This window comes from Pungitius pungitius, unplaced genomic scaffold (assembly GCF_949316345.1).
Source record: "Pungitius pungitius unplaced genomic scaffold, fPunPun2.1 scaffold_25, whole genome shotgun sequence".
Classification (NCBI taxonomy): domain Eukaryota; kingdom Metazoa; phylum Chordata; class Actinopteri; order Perciformes; family Gasterosteidae; genus Pungitius; species Pungitius pungitius.
Window position 1 is genome coordinate 606,279 of NW_026909837.1, and position 18,092 is coordinate 624,370.

The following is an 18,092-nucleotide window of genomic DNA, read 5'->3' on the forward strand; positions in this document are numbered from 1 at the left end:
TACCTGCCAATTAAATATACTGAAGGAGTCCTCGTTAGTATAGTGGACAGTATCTCTGCTTGTCACGCAGAAGACCAGGGTTCGATTCCCTGACGGGGAGTTTCTTGTTAATAAGCCACGAATAAATCTGTTGGCTTCATCAGAGAGTTGAATTTTGCAGAAACTAGACGAGTGGTCTTTAATGACCAATCGAGAGAAGATATTCCGCTGCAGAGTAAACCAAAAAAAAAACGATATTGTTTCCGCCCAGTTTCGAACTGGGGACCTTTCGCGTGTGAGGCGAACGTGATGACCACTACACCACGGAAACGGCGGCTTGTTTGGCATTGGGCATATGGCCCTCTGCTCTTTGCAGATGATCTTGGTCTGACGGCTTCATCAGGAGTTGACTTTGATCACAATGAAAGAGTTTGAAGACATTTGTAAAGAGGTTGGGATGGAAGTCAGCTCCTACATACATGTACAAGGGCGTGGTTCTCAGCCAAGGAGTGGAGAAAAGCTCAACGTCAGCCTGGAGTGTTTCCGCCCAGTTTCGAACTGGGGACCTTTCGCGTGTGAGGCGAACGTGATGACCACTACACCACGGAAACGGCGGCTTGTTTGGCATTGGGCATATGGCCCTCTGCTCTTTGCAGATGATCTTGGTCTGACGGCTTCATCAGGAGTTGACTTTGATCACAATGAAAGAGTTTGAAGACATTTGTAAAGAGGTTGGGATGGAAGTCAGCTCCTACATACATGTACAAGGGCGTGGTTCTCAGCCAAGGAGTGGAGAAAAGCTCAACGTCAGCCTGGAGTGTTTCCGCCCAGTTTCGAACTGGGGACCTTTCGCGTGTGAGGCGAACGTGATGACCACTACACCACGGAAACGGCGGCTTGTTTGGCATTGGGCATATGGCCCTCTGCTCTTTGCAGATGATCTTGGTCTGACGGCTTCATCAGGAGTTGACTTTGATCACAATGAAAGAGTTTGAAGACATTTGTAAAGAGGTTGGGATGGAAGTCAGCTCCTACATACATGTACGAGACCGTGGTTCTCAGCCAAGGAGTGGAGAAATTCTCAACGTTGGCCCGGAGTGATGTTCATCCCCAATAATACAGAATTATAGTGCATACCTCCTCTTAACCCCGGCCAGATACCTGCCAATTAAATATACTGAAGGAGTCCTCGTTAGTATAGTGGACAGTATCTCTGCTTGTCACGCAGAAGACCAGGGTTCGATTCCCTGACGGGGAGTTTCTTGTTAATGAGCCACGAATAAATCTGTTGGCTTCATCAGAGAGTTGAATTTTGCAGAAACTAGACGAGTGGTCTTTAATGACCAATCGAGAGAAGATATTCCGCTGCAGAGTAAACCAAAAAAAAAACGATATTGTTTCCGCCCAGTTTCGAACTGGGGACCTTTCGCGTGTGAGGCGAACGTGATGACCACTACACCACGGAAACGGCGGCTTGTTTGGCATTGGGCATATGGCCCTCTGCTCTTTGCAGATGATCTTGGTCTGACGGCTTCATCAGGAGTTGACTTTGATCACAATGAAAGAGTTTGAAGACATTTGTAAAGAGGTTGGGATGGAAGTCAGCTCCTACATACATGTACAAGGGCATGGTTCTCAGCCAAGGAGTGGAGAAAAGCTCAACGTCAGCCTGGAGTGTTTCCGCCCAGTTTCGAACTGGGGTCCTTTCGCGTGTGAGGCGAACGTGATGACCACTACACCACGGAAACGGCGGCTTGTTTGGCATTGGGCATATGGCCCTCTGCTCTTTGCAGATGATCTTGGTCTGACGGCTTCATCAGGAGTTGACTTTGATCACAATGAAAGAGTTTGAAGACATTTGTAAAGAGGTTGGGTTGGAAGTCAGCTCCTACATACATGTACAAGGGCGTGGTTCTCAGCCAAGGAGTGGAGAAAAGCTCAACGTCAGCCTGGAGTGTTTCCGCCCAGTTTCGAACTGGGGACCTTTCGCGTGTGAGGCGAACGTGATGACCACTACACCACGGAAACGGCGGCTTGTTTGGCATTGGGCATATGGCCCTCTGCTCTTTGCAGATGATCTTGGTCTGACGGCTTCATCAGGAGTTGACTTTGATCACAATGAAAGAGTTTGAAGACATTTGTAAAGAGGTTGGGATGGAAGTCAGCTCCTACATACATGTACGAGACCGTGGTTCTCAGCCAAGGAGTGGAGAAATTCTCAACGTTGGCCCGGAGTGATGTTCATCCCCAATAATACAGAATTATAGTGCATACCTCCTCTTAACCCCGGCCAGATACCTGCCAATTAAATATACTGAAGGAGTCCTCGTTAGTATAGTGGACAGTATCTCTGCTTGTCACGCAGAAGACCAGGGTTCGATTCCCTGACGGGGAGTTTCTTGTTAATAAGCCACGAATAAATCTGTTGGCTTCATCAGAGAGTTGAATTTTGCAGAAACTAGACGAGTGGTCTTTAATGACCAATCGAGAGAAGATATTCCGCTGCAGAGTAAACCAAAAAAAAGACGATATTGTTTCCGCCCAGTTTCGAACTGGGGACCTTTCGCGTGTGAGGCGAACGTGATGACCACTACACCACGGAAACGGCGGCTTGTTTGGCATTGGGCATATGGCCCTCTGCTCTTTGCAGATGATCTTGGTCTGACGGCTTCATCAGGATTTGACTTTGATCACAATGAAAGAGTTTGAAGACATTTGTAAAGAGGTTGGGATGGAAGTCAGCTCCTACATACATGTACAAGGGCGTGGTTCTCAGCCAAGGAGTGGAGAAATTCTCAACGTTGGCCCGGAGTGATGTTCATCCCCAATAATACAGAATTATAGTGCATACCTCCTCTTAACCCCGGCCAGATACCTGCCAATTAAATATACTGAAGGAGTCCTCGTTAGTATAGTGGACAGTATCTCTGCTTGTCACGCAGAAGACCAGGGTTCGATTCCCTGACGGGGAGTTTCTTGTTAATAAGCCACGAATAAATCTGTTGGCTTCATCAGAGAGTTGAATTTTGCAGAAACTAGACGAGTGGTCTTTAATGACCAATCGAGAGAAGATATTCCGCTGCAGAGTAAACCAAAAAAAAAACGATATTGTTTCCGCCCAGTTTCGAACTGGGGACCTTTCGCGTGTGAGGCGAACGTGATGACCACTACACCACGGAAACGGCGGCTTGTTTGGCATTGGGCATATGGCCCTCTGCTCTTTGCAGATGATCTTGGTCTGACGGCTTCATCAGGAGTTGACTTTGATCACAATGAAAGAGTTTGAAGACATTTGTAAAGAGGTTGGGATGGAAGTCAGCTCCTACATACATGTACAAGGGCGTGGTTCTCAGCCAAGGAGTGGAGAAAAGCTCAACGTCAGCCTGGAGTGTTTCCGCCCAGTTTCGAACTGGGGACCTTTCGCGTGTGAGGCGAACGTGATGACCACTACACCACGGAAACGGCGGCTTGTTTGGCATTGGGCATATGGCCCTCTGCTCTTTGCAGATGATCTTGGTCTGACGGCTTCATCAGGAGTTGACTTTGATCACAATGAAAGAGTTTGAAGACATTTGTAAAGAGGTTGGGATGGAAGTCAGCTCCTACATACATGTACGAGACCGTGGTTCTCAGCCAAGGAGTGGAGAAATTCTCAACGTTGGCCCGGAGTGATGTTCATCCCCAATAATACAGAATTATAGTGCATACCTCCTCTTAACCCCGGCCAGATACCTGCCAATTAAATATACTGAAGGAGTCCTCGTTAGTATAGTGGACAGTATCTCTGCTTGTCACGCAGAAGACCAGGGTTCGATTCCCTGACGGGGAGTTTCTTGTTAATAAGCCACGAATAAATCTGTTGGCTTCATCAGAGAGTTGAATTTTGCAGAAACTAGACGAGTGGTCTTTAATGACCAATCGAGAGAAGATATTCCGCTGCAGAGTAAACCAAAAAAAAAACGATATTGTTTCCGCCCAGTTTCGAACTGGGGACCTTTCGCGTGTGAGGCGAACGTGATGACCACTACACCACGGAAACGGCAGCTTGTTTGGCATTGGGCATATGGCCCTCTGCTCTTTGCAGATGATCTTGGTCTGACGGCTTCATCAGGAGTTGACTTTGATCACAATGAAAGAGTTTGAAGACATTTGTAAAGAGGTTGGGATGGAAGTCAGCTCCTACATACATGTACGAGACCGTGGTTCTCAGCCAAGGAGTGGAGAAATTCTCAACGTTGGCCCGGAGTGATGTTCATCCCCAATAATACAGAATTATAGTGCATACCTCCTCTTAACCCCGGCCAGATACCTGCCAATTAAATATACTGAAGGAGTCCTCGTTAGTATAGTGGACAGTATCTCTGCTTGTCACGCAGAAGACCAGGGTTCGATTCCCTGACGGGGAGTTTCTTGTTAATAAGCCACGAATAAATCTGTTGGCTTCATCAGAGAGTTGAATTTTGCAGAAACTAGACGAGTGGTCTTTAATGACCAATCGAGAGAAGATATTCCGCTGCAGAGTAAACCAAAAAAAAACCGATATTGTTTCCGCCCAGTTTCGAACTGGGGACCTTTCGCGTGTGAGGCGAACGTGATGACCACTACACCACGGAAACGGCGGCTTGTTTGGCAATGGGCATATGGCCCTCTGCTCTTTGCAGATGATCTTGGTCTGACGGCTTCATCAGGAGTTGACTTTGATCACAATGAAAGAGTTTGAAGACATTTGTAAAGAGGTTGGGATGGAAGTCAGCTCCTACATACATGTACGAGACCGTGGTTCTCAGCCAAGGAGTGGAGAAATTCTCAACGTTGGCCCGGAGTGATGTTCATCCCCAATAATACAGAATTATAGTGCATACCTCCTCTTAACCCCGGCCAGATACCTGCCAATTAAATATACTGAAGGAGTCCTCGTTAGTATAGTGGACAGTATCTCTGCTTGTCACGCAGAAGACCAGGGTTCGATTCCCTGACGGGGAGTTTCTTGTTAATGAGCCACGAATAAATCTGTTGGCTTCATCAGAGAGTTGAATTTTGCAGAAACTAGACGAGTGGTCTTTAATGACCAATCGAGAGAAGATATTCCGCTGCAGAGTAAACCAAAAAAAAAACGATATTGTTTCCGCCCAGTTTCGAACTGGGGACCTTTCGCGTGTGAGGCGAACGTGACGACCACTACACCACGGAAACGGCGGCTTGTTTGGCATTGGGCATATGGCCCTCTGCTCTTTGCAGATGATCTTGGTCTGACGGCTTCATCAGGAGTTGACTTTGATCACAATGAAAGAGTTTGAAGACATTTGTAAAGAGGTTGGGATGGAAGTCAGCTCCTACATACATGTACAAGGGCGTGGTTCTCAGCCAAGGAGTGGAGAAAAGCTCAACGTCAGCCTGGAGTGTTTCCGCCCAGTTTCGAACTGGGGACCTTTCGCGTGTGAGGCGAACGTGATGACCACTACACCACGGAAACGGCGGCTTGTTTGGCATTGGGCATATGGCCGTCTGCTCTTTGCAGATGATCTTGGTCTGACGGCTTCATCAGGAGTTGACTTTGATCACAATGAAAGAGTTTGAAGACATTTGTAAAGAGGTTGGGTTGGAAGTCAGCTCCTACATACATGTACAAGGGCGTGGTTCTCAGCCAAGGAGTGGAGAAAAGCTCAACGTCAGCCTGGAGTGTTTCCGCCCAGTTTCGAACTGGGGACCTTTCGCGTGTGAGGCGAACGTGATGACCACTACACCACGGAAACGGCGGCTTGTTTGGCATTGGGCATATGGCCCTCTGCTCTTTGCAGATGATCTTGGTCTGACGGCTTCATCAGGAGTTGACTTTGATCACAATGAAAGAGTTTGAAGACATTTGTAAAGAGGTTGGGATGGAAGTCAGCTCCTACATACATGTACGAGACCGTGGTTCTCAGCCAAGGAGTGGAGAAATTCTCAACGTTGGCCCGGAGTGATGTTCATCCCCAATAATACAGAATTATAGTGCATACCTCCTCTTAACCCCGGCCAGATACCTGCCAATTAAATATACTGAAGGAGTCCTCGTTAGTATAGTGGACAATATCTCTGCTTGTCACGCAGAAGACCAGGGTTCGATTCCCTGACGGGGAGTTTCTTGTTAATAAGCCACGAATAAATCTGTTGGCTTCATCAGAGAGTTGAATTTTGCAGAAACTAGACGAGTGGTCTTTAATGACCAATCGAGAGAAGATATTCCGCTGCAGAGTAAACCAAAAAAAAAACGATATTGTTTCCGCCCAGTTTCGAACTGGGGACCTTTCGCGTGTGAGGCGAACGTGATGACCACTACACCACGGAAACGGCGGCTTGTTTGGCATTGGGCATATGGCCCTCTGCTCTTTGCAGATGATCTTGGTCTGACGGCTTCATCAGGAGTTGACTTTGATCACAATGAAAGAGTTTGAAGACATTTGTAAAGAGGTTGGGATGGAAGTCAGCTCCTACATACATGTACAAGGGCGTGGTTCTCAGCCAAGGAGTGGAGAAAAGCTCAACGTCAGCCTGGAGTGTTTCGGCCCAGTTTCGAACTGGGGACCTTTCGCGTGTGAGGCGAACGTGATGACCACTACACCACGGAAACGGCGGCTTGTTTGGCATTGGGCATATGGCCCTCTGCTCTTTGCAGATGATCTTGGTCTGACAGCTTCATCAGGAGTTGACTTTGATCACAATGAAAGAGTTTGAAGACATTTGTAAAGAGGTTGGGATGGAAGTCAGCTCCTACATACATGTACAAGGGCGTGGTTCTCAGCCAAGGAGTGGAGAAAAGCTCAACGTCAGCCTGGAGTGTTTCCGCCCAGTTTCGAACTGGGGACCTTTCGCGTGTGAGGCGAACGTGATGACCACTACACCACGGAAACGGCGGCTTGTTTGGCATTGGGCATATGGCCCTCTGCTCTTTGCAGATGATCTTGGTCTGACGGCTTCATCAGGAGTTGACTTTGATCACAATGAAAGACTTTGAAGACATTTGTAAAGAGGTTGGGATGGAAGTCAGCTCCTACATACATGTACAAGGGCGTGGTTCTCAGCCAAGGAGTGGAGAAAAGCTCAACGTCAGCCTGGAGTGTTTCCGCCCAGTTTCGAACTGGGGACCTTTCGCGTGTGAGGCGAACGTGATGACCACTACACCACGGAAACGGCGGCTTGTTTGGCATTGGGCATATGGCCCTCTGCTCTTTGCAGATGATCTTGGTCTGACGGCTTCATCAGGAGTTGACTTTGATCACAATGAAAGAGTTTGAAGACATTTGTAAAGAGGTTGGGATGGAAGTCAGCTCCTACATACATGTACGAGACCGTGGTTCTCAGCCAAGGAGTGGAGAAATTCTCAACGTTGGCCCGGAGTGATGTTCATCCCCAATAATACAGAATTATAGTGCATACCTCCTCTTAACCCCGGCCAGATACCTGCCAATTAAATATACTGAAGGAGTCCTCGTTAGTATAGTGGACAGTATCTCTGCTTGTCACGCAGAAGACCAGGGTTCGATTCCCTGACGGGGAGTTTCTTGTTAATGAGCCACGAATAAATCTGTTGGCTTCATCAGAGAGTTGAATTTTGCAGAAACTAGACGAGTGGTCTTTAATGACCAATCGAGAGAAGATATTCCGCTGCAGAGTAAACCAAAAAAAAAACGATATTGTTTCCGCCCAGTTTCGAACTGGGGACCTTTCGCGTGTGAGGCGAACGTGATGACCACTACACCACGGAAACGGCGGCTTGTTTGGCATTGGGCATATGGCCCTCTGCTCTTTGCAGATGATCTTGGTCTGACGGCTTCATCAGGAGTTGACTTTGATCACAATGAAAGAGTTTGAAGACATTTGTAAAGAGGTTGGGTTGGAAGTCAGCTCCTACATACATGTACAAGGGCGTGGTTCTCAGCCAAGGAGTGGAGAAAAGCTCAACGTCAGCCTGGAGTGTTTCCGCCCAGTTTCGAACTGGGTACCTTTCGCGTGTGAGGCGAACGTGATGACCACTACACCACGGAAACGGCGGCTTGTTTGGCATTGGGCATATGGCCCTCTGCTCTTTGCAGATGATCTTGGTCTGACGACTTCATCAGGAGTTGACTTTGATCACAATGAAAGAGTTTGAAGACATTTGTAAAGAGGTTGGGATGGAAGTCAGCTCCTACATACATGTACAAGGGCGTGGTTCTCAGCCAAGGAGTGGAGAAAAGCTCAACGTCAGCCTGGAGTGTTTCCGCCCAGTTTCGAACTGGGGACCTTTCGCGTGTGAGGCGAACGTGATGACCACTACACCACGGAAACGGCGGCTTGTTTGGCATTGGGCATATGGCCCTCTGCTCTTTGCAGATGATCTTGGTCTGACGGCTTCATCAGGAGTTGACTTTGATCACAATGAAAGAGTTTGAAGACATTTGTAAAGAGGTTGGGATGGAAGTCAGCTCCTACATACATGTACAAGGGCGTGGTTCTCAGCCAAGGAGTGGAGAAAAGCTCAACGTCAGCCTGGAGTGTTTCCGCCCAGTTTCGAACTGGGGACCTTTCGCGTGTGAGGCGAACGTGATGACCACTACACCACGGAAACGGCGGCTTGTTTGGCATTGGGCATATGGCCCTCTGCTCTTTGCAGATGATCTTGGTCTGACGGCTTCATCAGGAGTTGACTTTGATCACAATGAAAGAGTTTGAAGACATTTGTAAAGAGGTTGGGATGGAAGTCAGCTCCTACATACATGTACGAGACCGTGGTTCTCAGCCAAGGAGTGGAGAAATTCTCAACGTTGGCCCGGAGTGATGTTTATCCCCAATAATACAGAATTATAGTGCATACCTCCTCTTAACCCCGGCCAGATACCTGCCAATTAAATATACTGAAGGAGTCCTCGTTAGTATAGTGGACAGTATCTCTGCTTGTCACGCAGAAGACCAGGGTTCGATTCCCTGACGGGGAGTTTCTTGTTAATAAGCCACGAATAAATCTGTTGGCTTCATCAGAGAGTTGAATTTTGCAGAAACTAGACGAGTGGTCTTTAATGACCAATCGAGAGAAGATATTCCGCTGCAGAGTAAACCAAAAAAAAAACGATATTGTTTCCGCCCAGTTTCGAACTGGGGACCTTTCGCGTGTGAGGCGAACGTGATGACCACTACACCACGGAAACGGCGGCTTGTTTGGCAATGGGCATATGGCCCTCTGCTCTTTGCAGATGATCTTGGTCTGACGGCTTCATCAGGAGTTGACTTTGATCACAATGAAAGAGTTTGAAGACATTTGTAAAGAGGTTGGGATGGAAGTCAGCTCCTACATACATGTACAAGGGCGTGGTTCTCAGCCAAGGAGTGGAGAAAAGCTCAACGTCAGCCTGGAGTGTTTCCGCCCAGTTTCGAACTGGGGACCTTTCGCGTGTGAGGCGAACGTGATGACCACTACACCACGGAAACGGCGGCTTGTTTGGCATTGGGCATATGGCCCTCTGCTCTTTGCAGATGATCTTGGTCTGACGGCTTCATCAGGAGTTGACTTTGATCACAATGAAAGACTTTGAAGACATTTGTAAAGAGGTTGGGATGGAAGTCAGCTCCTACATACATGTACAAGGGCGTGGTTCTCAGCCAAGGAGTGGAGAAAAGCTCAACGTCAGCCTGGAGTGTTTCCGCCCAGTTTCGAACTGGGGACCTTTCGCGTGTGAGGCGAACGTGATGACCACTACACCACGGAAACGGCGGCTTGTTTGGCATTGGGCATATGGCCGTCTGCTCTTTGCAGATGATCTTGGTCTGACGGCTTCATCAGGAGTTGACTTTGATCACAATGAAAGAGTTTGAAGACATTTGTAAAGAGGTTGGGTTGGAAGTCAGCTCCTACATACATGTACAAGGGCGTGGTTCTCAGCCAAGGAGTGGAGAAAAGCTCAACGTCAGCCTGGAGTGTTTCCGCCCAGTTTCGAACTGGGGACCTTTCGCGTGTGAGGCGAACGTGATGACCACTACACCACGGAAACGGCGGCTTGTTTGGCATTGGGCATATGGCCCTCTGCTCTTTGCAGATGATCTTGGTCTGACGGCTTCATCAGGAGTTGACTTTGATCACAATGAAAGAGTTTGAAGACATTTGTAAAGAGGTTGGGATGGAAGTCAGCTCCTACATACATGTACGAGACCGTGGTTCTCAGCCAAGGAGTGGAGAAATTCTCAACGTTGGCCCGGAGTGATGTTCATCCCCAATAATACAGAATTATAGTGCATACCTCCTCTTAACCCCGGCCAGATACCTGCCAATTAAATATACTGAAGGAGTCCTCGTTAGTATAGTGGACAATATCTCTGCTTGTCACGCAGAAGACCAGGGTTCGATTCCCTGACGGGGAGTTTCTTGTTAATAAGCCACGAATAAATCTGTTGGCTTCATCAGAGAGTTGAATTTTGCAGAAACTAGACGAGTGGTCTTTAATGACCAATCGAGAGAAGATATTCCGCTGCAGAGTAAACCAAAAAAAAAACGATATTGTTTCCGCCCAGTTTCGAACTGGGGACCTTTCGCGTGTGAGGCGAACGTGATGACCACTACACCACGGAAACGGCGGCTTGTTTGGCATTGGGCATATGGCCCTCTGCTCTTTGCAGATGATCTTGGTCTGACGGCTTCATCAGGAGTTGACTTTGATCACAATGAAAGAGTTTGAAGACATTTGTAAAGAGGTTGGGATGGAAGTCAGCTCCTACATACATGTACAAGGGCGTGGTTCTCAGCCAAGGAGTGGAGAAAAGCTCAACGTCAGCCTGGAGTGTTTCGGCCCAGTTTCGAACTGGGGACCTTTCGCGTGTGAGGCGAACGTGATGACCACTACACCACGGAAACGGCGGCTTGTTTGGCATTGGGCATATGGCCCTCTGCTCTTTGCAGATGATCTTGGTCTGACAGCTTCATCAGGAGTTGACTTTGATCACAATGAAAGAGTTTGAAGACATTTGTAAAGAGGTTGGGATGGAAGTCAGCTCCTACATACATGTACAAGGGCGTGGTTCTCAGCCAAGGAGTGGAGAAAAGCTCAACGTCAGCCTGGAGTGTTTCCGCCCAGTTTCGAACTGGGGACCTTTCGCGTGTGAGGCGAACGTGATGACCACTACACCACGGAAACGGCGGCTTGTTTGGCATTGGGCATATGGCCCTCTGCTCTTTGCAGATGATCTTGGTCTGACGGCTTCATCAGGAGTTGACTTTGATCACAATGAAAGACTTTGAAGACATTTGTAAAGAGGTTGGGATGGAAGTCAGCTCCTACATACATGTACAAGGGCGTGGTTCTCAGCCAAGGAGTGGAGAAAAGCTCAACGTCAGCCTGGAGTGTTTCCGCCCAGTTTCGAACTGGGGACCTTTCGCGTGTGAGGCGAACGTGATGACCACTACACCACGGAAACGGCGGCTTGTTTGGCATTGGGCATATGGCCCTCTGCTCTTTGCAGATGATCTTGGTCTGACGGCTTCATCAGGAGTTGACTTTGATCACAATGAAAGAGTTTGAAGACATTTGTAAAGAGGTTGGGATGGAAGTCAGCTCCTACATACATGTACGAGACCGTGGTTCTCAGCCAAGGAGTGGAGAAATTCTCAACGTTGGCCCGGAGTGATGTTCATCCCCAATAATACAGAATTATAGTGCATACCTCCTCTTAACCCCGGCCAGATACCTGCCAATTAAATATACTGAAGGAGTCCTCGTTAGTATAGTGGACAGTATCTCTGCTTGTCACGCAGAAGACCAGGGTTCGATTCCCTGACGGGGAGTTTCTTGTTAATGAGCCACGAATAAATCTGTTGGCTTCATCAGAGAGTTGAATTTTGCAGAAACTAGACGAGTGGTCTTTAATGACCAATCGAGAGAAGATATTCCGCTGCAGAGTAAACCAAAAAAAAAACGATATTGTTTCCGCCCAGTTTCGAACTGGGGACCTTTCGCGTGTGAGGCGAACGTGATGACCACTACACCACGGAAACGGCGGCTTGTTTGGCATTGGGCATATGGCCCTCTGCTCTTTGCAGATGATCTTGGTCTGACGGCTTCATCAGGAGTTGACTTTGATCACAATGAAAGAGTTTGAAGACATTTGTAAAGAGGTTGGGATGGAAGTCAGCTCCTACATACATGTACGAGACCGTGGTTCTCAGCCAAGGAGTGGAGAAATTCTCAACGTTGGCCCGGAGTGATGTTCATCCCCAATAATACAGAATTATAGTGCATACCTCCTCTTAACCCCGGCCAGATACCTGCCAATTAAATATACTGAAGGAGTCCTCGTTAGTATAGTGGACAATATCTCTGCTTGTCACGCAGAAGACCAGGGTTCGATTCCCTGACGGGGAGTTTCTTGTTAATAAGCCACGAATAAATCTGTTGGCTTCATCAGAGAGTTGAATTTTGCAGAAACTAGACGAGTGGTCTTTAATGACCAATCGAGAGAAGATATTCCGCTGCAGAGTAAACCAAAAAAAAAACGATATTGTTTCCGCCCAGTTTCGAACTGGGGACCTTTCGCGTGTGAGGCGAACGTGATGACCACTACACCACGGAAACGGCGGCTTGTTTGGCATTGGGCATATGGCCCTCTGCTCTTTGCAGATGATCTTGGTCTGACGGCTTCATCAGGAGTTGACTTTGATCACAATGAAAGAGTTTGAAGACATTTGTAAAGAGGTTGGGATGGAAGTCAGCTCCTACATACATGTACAAGGGCGTGGTTCTCAGCCAAGGAGTGGAGAAAAGCTCAACGTCAGCCTGGAGTGTTTCGGCCCAGTTTCGAACTGGGGACCTTTCGCGTGTGAGGCGAACGTGATGACCACTACACCACGGAAACGGCGGCTTGTTTGGCATTGGGCATATGGCCCTCTGCTCTTTGCAGATGATCTTGGTCTGACAGCTTCATCAGGAGTTGACTTTGATCACAATGAAAGAGTTTGAAGACATTTGTAAAGAGGTTGGGATGGAAGTCAGCTCCTACATACATGTACAAGGGCGTGGTTCTCAGCCAAGGAGTGGAGAAAAGCTCAACGTCAGCCTGGAGTGTTTCCGCCCAGTTTCGAACTGGGGACCTTTCGCGTGTGAGGCGAACGTGATGACCACTACACCACGGAAACGGCGGCTTGTTTGGCATTGGGCATATGGCCCTCTGCTCTTTGCAGATGATCTTGGTCTGACGGCTTCATCAGGAGTTGACTTTGATCACAATGAAAGACTTTGAAGACATTTGTAAAGAGGTTGGGATGGAAGTCAGCTCCTACATACATGTACAAGGGCGTGGTTCTCAGCCAAGGAGTGGAGAAAAGCTCAACGTCAGCCTGGAGTGTTTCCGCCCAGTTTCGAACTGGGGACCTTTCGCGTGTGAGGCGAACGTGATGACCACTACACCACGGAAACGGCGGCTTGTTTGGCATTGGGCATATGGCCCTCTGCTCTTTGCAGATGATCTTGGTCTGACGGCTTCATCAGGAGTTGACTTTGATCACAATGAAAGAGTTTGAAGACATTTGTAAAGAGGTTGGGATGGAAGTCAGCTCCTACATACATGTACGAGACCGTGGTTCTCAGCCAAGGAGTGGAGAAATTCTCAACGTTGGCCCGGAGTGATGTTCATCCCCAATAATACAGAATTATAGTGCATACCTCCTCTTAACCCCGGCCAGATACCTGCCAATTAAATATACTGAAGGAGTCCTCGTTAGTATAGTGGACAGTATCTCTGCTTGTCACGCAGAAGACCAGGGTTCGATTCCCTGACGGGGAGTTTCTTGTTAATGAGCCACGAATAAATCTGTTGGCTTCATCAGAGAGTTGAATTTTGCAGAAACTAGACGAGTGGTCTTTAATGACCAATCGAGAGAAGATATTCCGCTGCAGAGTAAACCAAAAAAAAAACGATATTGTTTCCGCCCAGTTTCGAACTGGGGACCTTTCGCGTGTGAGGCGAACGTGATGACCACTACACCACGGAAACGGCGGCTTGTTTGGCATTGGGCATATGGCCCTCTGCTCTTTGCAGATGATCTTGGTCTGACGGCTTCATCAGGAGTTGACTTTGATCACAATGAAAGAGTTTGAAGACATTTGTAAAGAGGTTGGGTTGGAAGTCAGCTCCTACATACATGTACAAGGGCGTGGTTCTCAGCCAAGGAGTGGAGAAAAGCTCAACGTCAGCCTGGAGTGTTTCCGCCCAGTTTCGAACTGGGTACCTTTCGCGTGTGAGGCGAACGTGATGACCACTACACCACGGAAACGGCGGCTTGTTTGGCATTGGGCATATGGCCCTCTGCTCTTTGCAGATGATCTTGGTCTGACGACTTCATCAGGAGTTGACTTTGATCACAATGAAAGAGTTTGAAGACATTTGTAAAGAGGTTGGGATGGAAGTCAGCTCCTACATACATGTACAAGGGCGTGGTTCTCAGCCAAGGAGTGGAGAAAAGCTCAACGTCAGCCTGGAGTGTTTCCGCCCAGTTTCGAACTGGGGACCTTTCGCGTGTGAGGCGAACGTGATGACCACTACACCACGGAAACGGCGGCTTGTTTGGCATTGGGCATATGGCCCTCTGCTCTTTGCAGATGATCTTGGTCTGACGGCTTCATCAGGAGTTGACTTTGATCACAATGAAAGAGTTTGAAGACATTTGTAAAGAGGTTGGGATGGAAGTCAGCTCCTACATACATGTACAAGGGCGTGGTTCTCAGCCAAGGAGTGGAGAAAAGCTCAACGTCAGCCTGGAGTGTTTCCGCCCAGTTTCGAACTGGGGACCTTTCGCGTGTGAGGCGAACGTGATGACCACTACACCACGGAAACGGCGGCTTGTTTGGCATTGGGCATATGGCCCTCTGCTCTTTGCAGATGATCTTGGTCTGACGGCTTCATCAGGAGTTGACTTTGATCACAATGAAAGAGTTTGAAGACATTTGTAAAGAGGTTGGGATGGAAGTCAGCTCCTACATACATGTACGAGACCGTGGTTCTCAGCCAAGGAGTGGAGAAATTCTCAACGTTGGCCCGGAGTGATGTTTATCCCCAATAATACAGAATTATAGTGCATACCTCCTCTTAACCCCGGCCAGATACCTGCCAATTAAATATACTGAAGGAGTCCTCGTTAGTATAGTGGACAGTATCTCTGCTTGTCACGCAGAAGACCAGGGTTCGATTCCCTGACGGGGAGTTTCTTGTTAATAAGCCACGAATAAATCTGTTGGCTTCATCAGAGAGTTGAATTTTGCAGAAACTAGACGAGTGGTCTTTAATGACCAATCGAGAGAAGATATTCCGCTGCAGAGTAAACCAAAAAAAAAACGATATTGTTTCCGCCCAGTTTCGAACTGGGGACCTTTCGCGTGTGAGGCGAACGTGATGACCACTACACCACGGAAACGGCGGCTTGTTTGGCAATGGGCATATGGCCCTCTGCTCTTTGCAGATGATCTTGGTCTGACGGCTTCATCAGGAGTTGACTTTGATCACAATGAAAGAGTTTGAAGACATTTGTAAAGAGGTTGGGATGGAAGTCAGCTCCTACATACATGTACAAGGGCGTGGTTCTCAGCCAAGGAGTGGAGAAAAGCTCAACGTCAGCCTGGAGTGTTTCCGCCCAGTTTCGAACTGGGGACCTTTCGCGTGTGAGGCGAACGTGATGACCACTACACCACGGAAACGGCGGCTTGTTTGGCATTGGGCATATGGCCCTCTGCTCTTTGCAGATGATCTTGGTCTGACGGCTTCATCAGGAGTTGACTTTGATCACAATGAAAGACTTTGAAGACATTTGTAAAGAGGTTGGGATGGAAGTCAGCTCCTACATACATGTACAAGGGCGTGGTTCTCAGCCAAGGAGTGGAGAAAAGCTCAACGTCAGCCTGGAGTGTTTCCGCCCAGTTTCGAACTGGGGACCTTTCGCGTGTGAGGCGAACGTGATGACCACTACACCACGGAAACGGCGGCTTGTTTGGCATTGGGCATATGGCCCTCTGCTCTTTGCAGATGATCTTGGTCTGACGGCTTCATCAGGAGTTGACTTTGATCACAATGAAAGAGTTTGAAGACATTTGTAAAGAGGTTGGGATGGAAGTCAGCTCCTACATACATGTACGAGACCGTGGTTCTCAGCCAAGGAGTGGAGAAATTCTCAACGTTGGCCCGGAGTGATGTTCATCCCCAATAATACAGAATTATAGTGCATACCTCCTCTTAACCCCGGCCAGATACCTGCCAATTAAATATACTGAAGGAGTCCTCGTTAGTATAGTGGACAGTATCTCTGCTTGTCACGCAGAAGACCAGGGTTCGATTCCCTGACGGGGAGTTTCTTGTTAATGAGCCACGAATAAATCTGTTGGCTTCATCAGAGAGTTGAATTTTGCAGAAACTAGACGAGTGGTCTTTAATGACCAATCGAGAGAAGATATTCCGCTGCAGAGTAAACCAAAAAAAAAACGATATTGTTTCCGCCCAGTTTCGAACTGGGGACCTTTCGCGTGTGAGGCGAACGTGATGACCACTACACCACGGAAACGGCGGCTTGTTTGGCATTGGGCATATGGCCCTCTGCTCTTTGCAGATGATCTTGGTCTGACGGCTTCATCAGGAGTTGACTTTGATCACAATGAAAGAGTTTGAAGACATTTGTAAAGAGGTTGGGTTGGAAGTCAGCTCCTACATACATGTACAAGGGCGTGGTTCTCAGCCAAGGAGTGGAGAAAAGCTCAACGTCAGCCTGGAGTGTTTCCGCCCAGTTTCGAACTGGGTACCTTTCGCGTGTGAGGCGAACGTGATGACCACTACACCACGGAAACGGCGGCTTGTTTGGCATTGGGCATATGGCCCTCTGCTCTTTGCAGATGATCTTGGTCTGACGACTTCATCAGGAGTTGACTTTGATCACAATGAAAGAGTTTGAAGACATTTGTAAAGAGGTTGGGATGGAAGTCAGCTCCTACATACATGTACAAGGGCGTGGTTCTCAGCCAAGGAGTGGAGAAAAGCTCAACGTCAGCCTGGAGTGTTTCCGCCCAGTTTCGAACTGGGGACCTTTCGCGTGTGAGGCGAACGTGATGACCACTACACCACGGAAACGGCGGCTTGTTTGGCATTGGGCATATGGCCCTCTGCTCTTTGCAGATGATCTTGGTCTGACGGCTTCATCAGGAGTTGACTTTGATCACAATGAAAGAGTTTGAAGACATTTGTAAAGAGGTTGGGATGGAAGTCAGCTCCTACATACATGTACGAGACCGTGGTTCTCAGCCAAGGAGTGGAGAAATTCTCAACGTTGGCCCGGAGTGATGTTCATCCCCAATAATACAGAATTATAGTGCATACCTCCTCTTAACCCCGGCCAGATACCTGCCAATTAAATATACTGAAGGAGTCCTCGTTAGTATAGTGGACAGTATCTCTGCTTGTCACGCAGAAGACCAGGGTTCGATTCCCTGACGGGGAGTTTCTTGTTAATAAGCCACGAATAAATCTGTTGGCTTCATCAGAGAGTTGAATTTTGCAGAAACTAGACGAGTGGTCTTTAATGACCAATCGAGAGAAGATATTCCGCTGCAGAGTAAACCAAAAAAAAAACGATATTGTTTCCGCCCAGTTTCGAACTGGGGACCTTTCGCGTGTGAGGCGAACGTGATGACCACTACACCACGGAAACGGCGGCTTGTTTGGCATTGGGCATATGGCCCTCTGCTCTTTGCAGATGATCTTGGTCTGACGGCTTCATCAGGAGTTGACTTTGATCACAATGAAAGAGTTTGAAGACATTTGTAAAGAGGTTGGGATGGAAGTCAGCTCCTACATACATGTACAAGGGCGTGGTTCTCAGCCAAGGAGTGGAGAAAAGCTCAACGTCAGCCTGGAGTGTTTCCGCCCAGTTTCGAACTGGGGACCTTTCGCGTGTGAGGCGAACGTGATGACCACTACACCACGGAAACGGCGGCTTGTTTGGCATTGGGCATATGGCCCTCTGCTCTTTGCAGATGATCTTGGTCTGACGACTTCATCAGGAGTTGACTTTGATCACAATGAAAGAGTTTGAAGACATTTGTAAAGAGGTTGGGATGGAAGTCAGCTCCTACATACAT

General features: G+C 48.1%; 40 non-coding genes across 40 annotated transcripts; all 40 read right to left on the reverse strand.

The window, feature by feature from the left end:
• Positions 1-237: 237 nt before the first annotated feature.
• trnav-cac (transfer RNA valine (anticodon CAC)) lies at positions 238-310 on the reverse strand. Its single transcript has one exon. It is a non-coding gene; the product is annotated as a tRNA-Val (tRNA).
• A 207-nt stretch (positions 311-517) lies between these two features.
• On the reverse strand, positions 518-590 carry trnav-cac (transfer RNA valine (anticodon CAC)). The gene has a single exon. It is a non-coding gene; the product is annotated as a tRNA-Val (tRNA).
• Positions 591-797: 207 nt separating this feature from the next.
• trnav-cac (transfer RNA valine (anticodon CAC)) lies at positions 798-870 on the reverse strand. Its single transcript has one exon. It is a non-coding gene; the product is annotated as a tRNA-Val (tRNA).
• Positions 871-1,374: 504 nt separating this feature from the next.
• Positions 1,375-1,447, reverse strand: trnav-cac (transfer RNA valine (anticodon CAC)). The gene has a single exon. It is a non-coding gene; the product is annotated as a tRNA-Val (tRNA).
• A 207-nt stretch (positions 1,448-1,654) lies between these two features.
• On the reverse strand, positions 1,655-1,727 carry trnav-cac (transfer RNA valine (anticodon CAC)). Its single transcript has one exon. It is a non-coding gene; the product is annotated as a tRNA-Val (tRNA).
• A 207-nt stretch (positions 1,728-1,934) lies between these two features.
• Positions 1,935-2,007, reverse strand: trnav-cac (transfer RNA valine (anticodon CAC)). The gene has a single exon. It is a non-coding gene; the product is annotated as a tRNA-Val (tRNA).
• Positions 2,008-2,511: 504 nt separating this feature from the next.
• Positions 2,512-2,584, reverse strand: trnav-cac (transfer RNA valine (anticodon CAC)). The gene has a single exon. It is a non-coding gene; the product is annotated as a tRNA-Val (tRNA).
• Positions 2,585-3,088: 504 nt separating this feature from the next.
• Positions 3,089-3,161, reverse strand: trnav-cac (transfer RNA valine (anticodon CAC)). Its single transcript has one exon. It is a non-coding gene; the product is annotated as a tRNA-Val (tRNA).
• A 207-nt stretch (positions 3,162-3,368) lies between these two features.
• trnav-cac (transfer RNA valine (anticodon CAC)) lies at positions 3,369-3,441 on the reverse strand. Its single transcript has one exon. It is a non-coding gene; the product is annotated as a tRNA-Val (tRNA).
• Positions 3,442-3,945: 504 nt separating this feature from the next.
• Positions 3,946-4,018, reverse strand: trnav-cac (transfer RNA valine (anticodon CAC)). Its single transcript has one exon. It is a non-coding gene; the product is annotated as a tRNA-Val (tRNA).
• Positions 4,019-4,522: 504 nt separating this feature from the next.
• trnav-cac (transfer RNA valine (anticodon CAC)) lies at positions 4,523-4,595 on the reverse strand. The gene has a single exon. It is a non-coding gene; the product is annotated as a tRNA-Val (tRNA).
• A 784-nt stretch (positions 4,596-5,379) lies between these two features.
• trnav-cac (transfer RNA valine (anticodon CAC)) lies at positions 5,380-5,452 on the reverse strand. Its single transcript has one exon. It is a non-coding gene; the product is annotated as a tRNA-Val (tRNA).
• A 207-nt stretch (positions 5,453-5,659) lies between these two features.
• trnav-cac (transfer RNA valine (anticodon CAC)) lies at positions 5,660-5,732 on the reverse strand. The gene has a single exon. It is a non-coding gene; the product is annotated as a tRNA-Val (tRNA).
• A 504-nt stretch (positions 5,733-6,236) lies between these two features.
• Positions 6,237-6,309, reverse strand: trnav-cac (transfer RNA valine (anticodon CAC)). The gene has a single exon. It is a non-coding gene; the product is annotated as a tRNA-Val (tRNA).
• Positions 6,310-6,796: 487 nt separating this feature from the next.
• On the reverse strand, positions 6,797-6,869 carry trnav-cac (transfer RNA valine (anticodon CAC)). The gene has a single exon. It is a non-coding gene; the product is annotated as a tRNA-Val (tRNA).
• Positions 6,870-7,076: 207 nt separating this feature from the next.
• trnav-cac (transfer RNA valine (anticodon CAC)) lies at positions 7,077-7,149 on the reverse strand. Its single transcript has one exon. It is a non-coding gene; the product is annotated as a tRNA-Val (tRNA).
• A 504-nt stretch (positions 7,150-7,653) lies between these two features.
• Positions 7,654-7,726, reverse strand: trnav-cac (transfer RNA valine (anticodon CAC)). The gene has a single exon. It is a non-coding gene; the product is annotated as a tRNA-Val (tRNA).
• A 487-nt stretch (positions 7,727-8,213) lies between these two features.
• Positions 8,214-8,286, reverse strand: trnav-cac (transfer RNA valine (anticodon CAC)). Its single transcript has one exon. It is a non-coding gene; the product is annotated as a tRNA-Val (tRNA).
• A 207-nt stretch (positions 8,287-8,493) lies between these two features.
• Positions 8,494-8,566, reverse strand: trnav-cac (transfer RNA valine (anticodon CAC)). The gene has a single exon. It is a non-coding gene; the product is annotated as a tRNA-Val (tRNA).
• A 504-nt stretch (positions 8,567-9,070) lies between these two features.
• On the reverse strand, positions 9,071-9,143 carry trnav-cac (transfer RNA valine (anticodon CAC)). Its single transcript has one exon. It is a non-coding gene; the product is annotated as a tRNA-Val (tRNA).
• A 207-nt stretch (positions 9,144-9,350) lies between these two features.
• Positions 9,351-9,423, reverse strand: trnav-cac (transfer RNA valine (anticodon CAC)). The gene has a single exon. It is a non-coding gene; the product is annotated as a tRNA-Val (tRNA).
• A 207-nt stretch (positions 9,424-9,630) lies between these two features.
• On the reverse strand, positions 9,631-9,703 carry trnav-cac (transfer RNA valine (anticodon CAC)). The gene has a single exon. It is a non-coding gene; the product is annotated as a tRNA-Val (tRNA).
• Positions 9,704-9,910: 207 nt separating this feature from the next.
• On the reverse strand, positions 9,911-9,983 carry trnav-cac (transfer RNA valine (anticodon CAC)). Its single transcript has one exon. It is a non-coding gene; the product is annotated as a tRNA-Val (tRNA).
• A 504-nt stretch (positions 9,984-10,487) lies between these two features.
• On the reverse strand, positions 10,488-10,560 carry trnav-cac (transfer RNA valine (anticodon CAC)). Its single transcript has one exon. It is a non-coding gene; the product is annotated as a tRNA-Val (tRNA).
• Positions 10,561-11,047: 487 nt separating this feature from the next.
• trnav-cac (transfer RNA valine (anticodon CAC)) lies at positions 11,048-11,120 on the reverse strand. The gene has a single exon. It is a non-coding gene; the product is annotated as a tRNA-Val (tRNA).
• A 207-nt stretch (positions 11,121-11,327) lies between these two features.
• On the reverse strand, positions 11,328-11,400 carry trnav-cac (transfer RNA valine (anticodon CAC)). The gene has a single exon. It is a non-coding gene; the product is annotated as a tRNA-Val (tRNA).
• Positions 11,401-11,904: 504 nt separating this feature from the next.
• On the reverse strand, positions 11,905-11,977 carry trnav-cac (transfer RNA valine (anticodon CAC)). The gene has a single exon. It is a non-coding gene; the product is annotated as a tRNA-Val (tRNA).
• Positions 11,978-12,481: 504 nt separating this feature from the next.
• trnav-cac (transfer RNA valine (anticodon CAC)) lies at positions 12,482-12,554 on the reverse strand. Its single transcript has one exon. It is a non-coding gene; the product is annotated as a tRNA-Val (tRNA).
• Positions 12,555-13,041: 487 nt separating this feature from the next.
• trnav-cac (transfer RNA valine (anticodon CAC)) lies at positions 13,042-13,114 on the reverse strand. Its single transcript has one exon. It is a non-coding gene; the product is annotated as a tRNA-Val (tRNA).
• A 207-nt stretch (positions 13,115-13,321) lies between these two features.
• On the reverse strand, positions 13,322-13,394 carry trnav-cac (transfer RNA valine (anticodon CAC)). Its single transcript has one exon. It is a non-coding gene; the product is annotated as a tRNA-Val (tRNA).
• A 504-nt stretch (positions 13,395-13,898) lies between these two features.
• On the reverse strand, positions 13,899-13,971 carry trnav-cac (transfer RNA valine (anticodon CAC)). The gene has a single exon. It is a non-coding gene; the product is annotated as a tRNA-Val (tRNA).
• Positions 13,972-14,458: 487 nt separating this feature from the next.
• trnav-cac (transfer RNA valine (anticodon CAC)) lies at positions 14,459-14,531 on the reverse strand. Its single transcript has one exon. It is a non-coding gene; the product is annotated as a tRNA-Val (tRNA).
• A 207-nt stretch (positions 14,532-14,738) lies between these two features.
• trnav-cac (transfer RNA valine (anticodon CAC)) lies at positions 14,739-14,811 on the reverse strand. Its single transcript has one exon. It is a non-coding gene; the product is annotated as a tRNA-Val (tRNA).
• A 504-nt stretch (positions 14,812-15,315) lies between these two features.
• trnav-cac (transfer RNA valine (anticodon CAC)) lies at positions 15,316-15,388 on the reverse strand. Its single transcript has one exon. It is a non-coding gene; the product is annotated as a tRNA-Val (tRNA).
• Positions 15,389-15,595: 207 nt separating this feature from the next.
• On the reverse strand, positions 15,596-15,668 carry trnav-cac (transfer RNA valine (anticodon CAC)). The gene has a single exon. It is a non-coding gene; the product is annotated as a tRNA-Val (tRNA).
• A 207-nt stretch (positions 15,669-15,875) lies between these two features.
• On the reverse strand, positions 15,876-15,948 carry trnav-cac (transfer RNA valine (anticodon CAC)). Its single transcript has one exon. It is a non-coding gene; the product is annotated as a tRNA-Val (tRNA).
• A 504-nt stretch (positions 15,949-16,452) lies between these two features.
• On the reverse strand, positions 16,453-16,525 carry trnav-cac (transfer RNA valine (anticodon CAC)). The gene has a single exon. It is a non-coding gene; the product is annotated as a tRNA-Val (tRNA).
• A 487-nt stretch (positions 16,526-17,012) lies between these two features.
• Positions 17,013-17,085, reverse strand: trnav-cac (transfer RNA valine (anticodon CAC)). The gene has a single exon. It is a non-coding gene; the product is annotated as a tRNA-Val (tRNA).
• A 504-nt stretch (positions 17,086-17,589) lies between these two features.
• trnav-cac (transfer RNA valine (anticodon CAC)) lies at positions 17,590-17,662 on the reverse strand. Its single transcript has one exon. It is a non-coding gene; the product is annotated as a tRNA-Val (tRNA).
• A 207-nt stretch (positions 17,663-17,869) lies between these two features.
• On the reverse strand, positions 17,870-17,942 carry trnav-cac (transfer RNA valine (anticodon CAC)). Its single transcript has one exon. It is a non-coding gene; the product is annotated as a tRNA-Val (tRNA).
• Between the last annotated feature and the right edge of the window lie 150 nt (positions 17,943-18,092).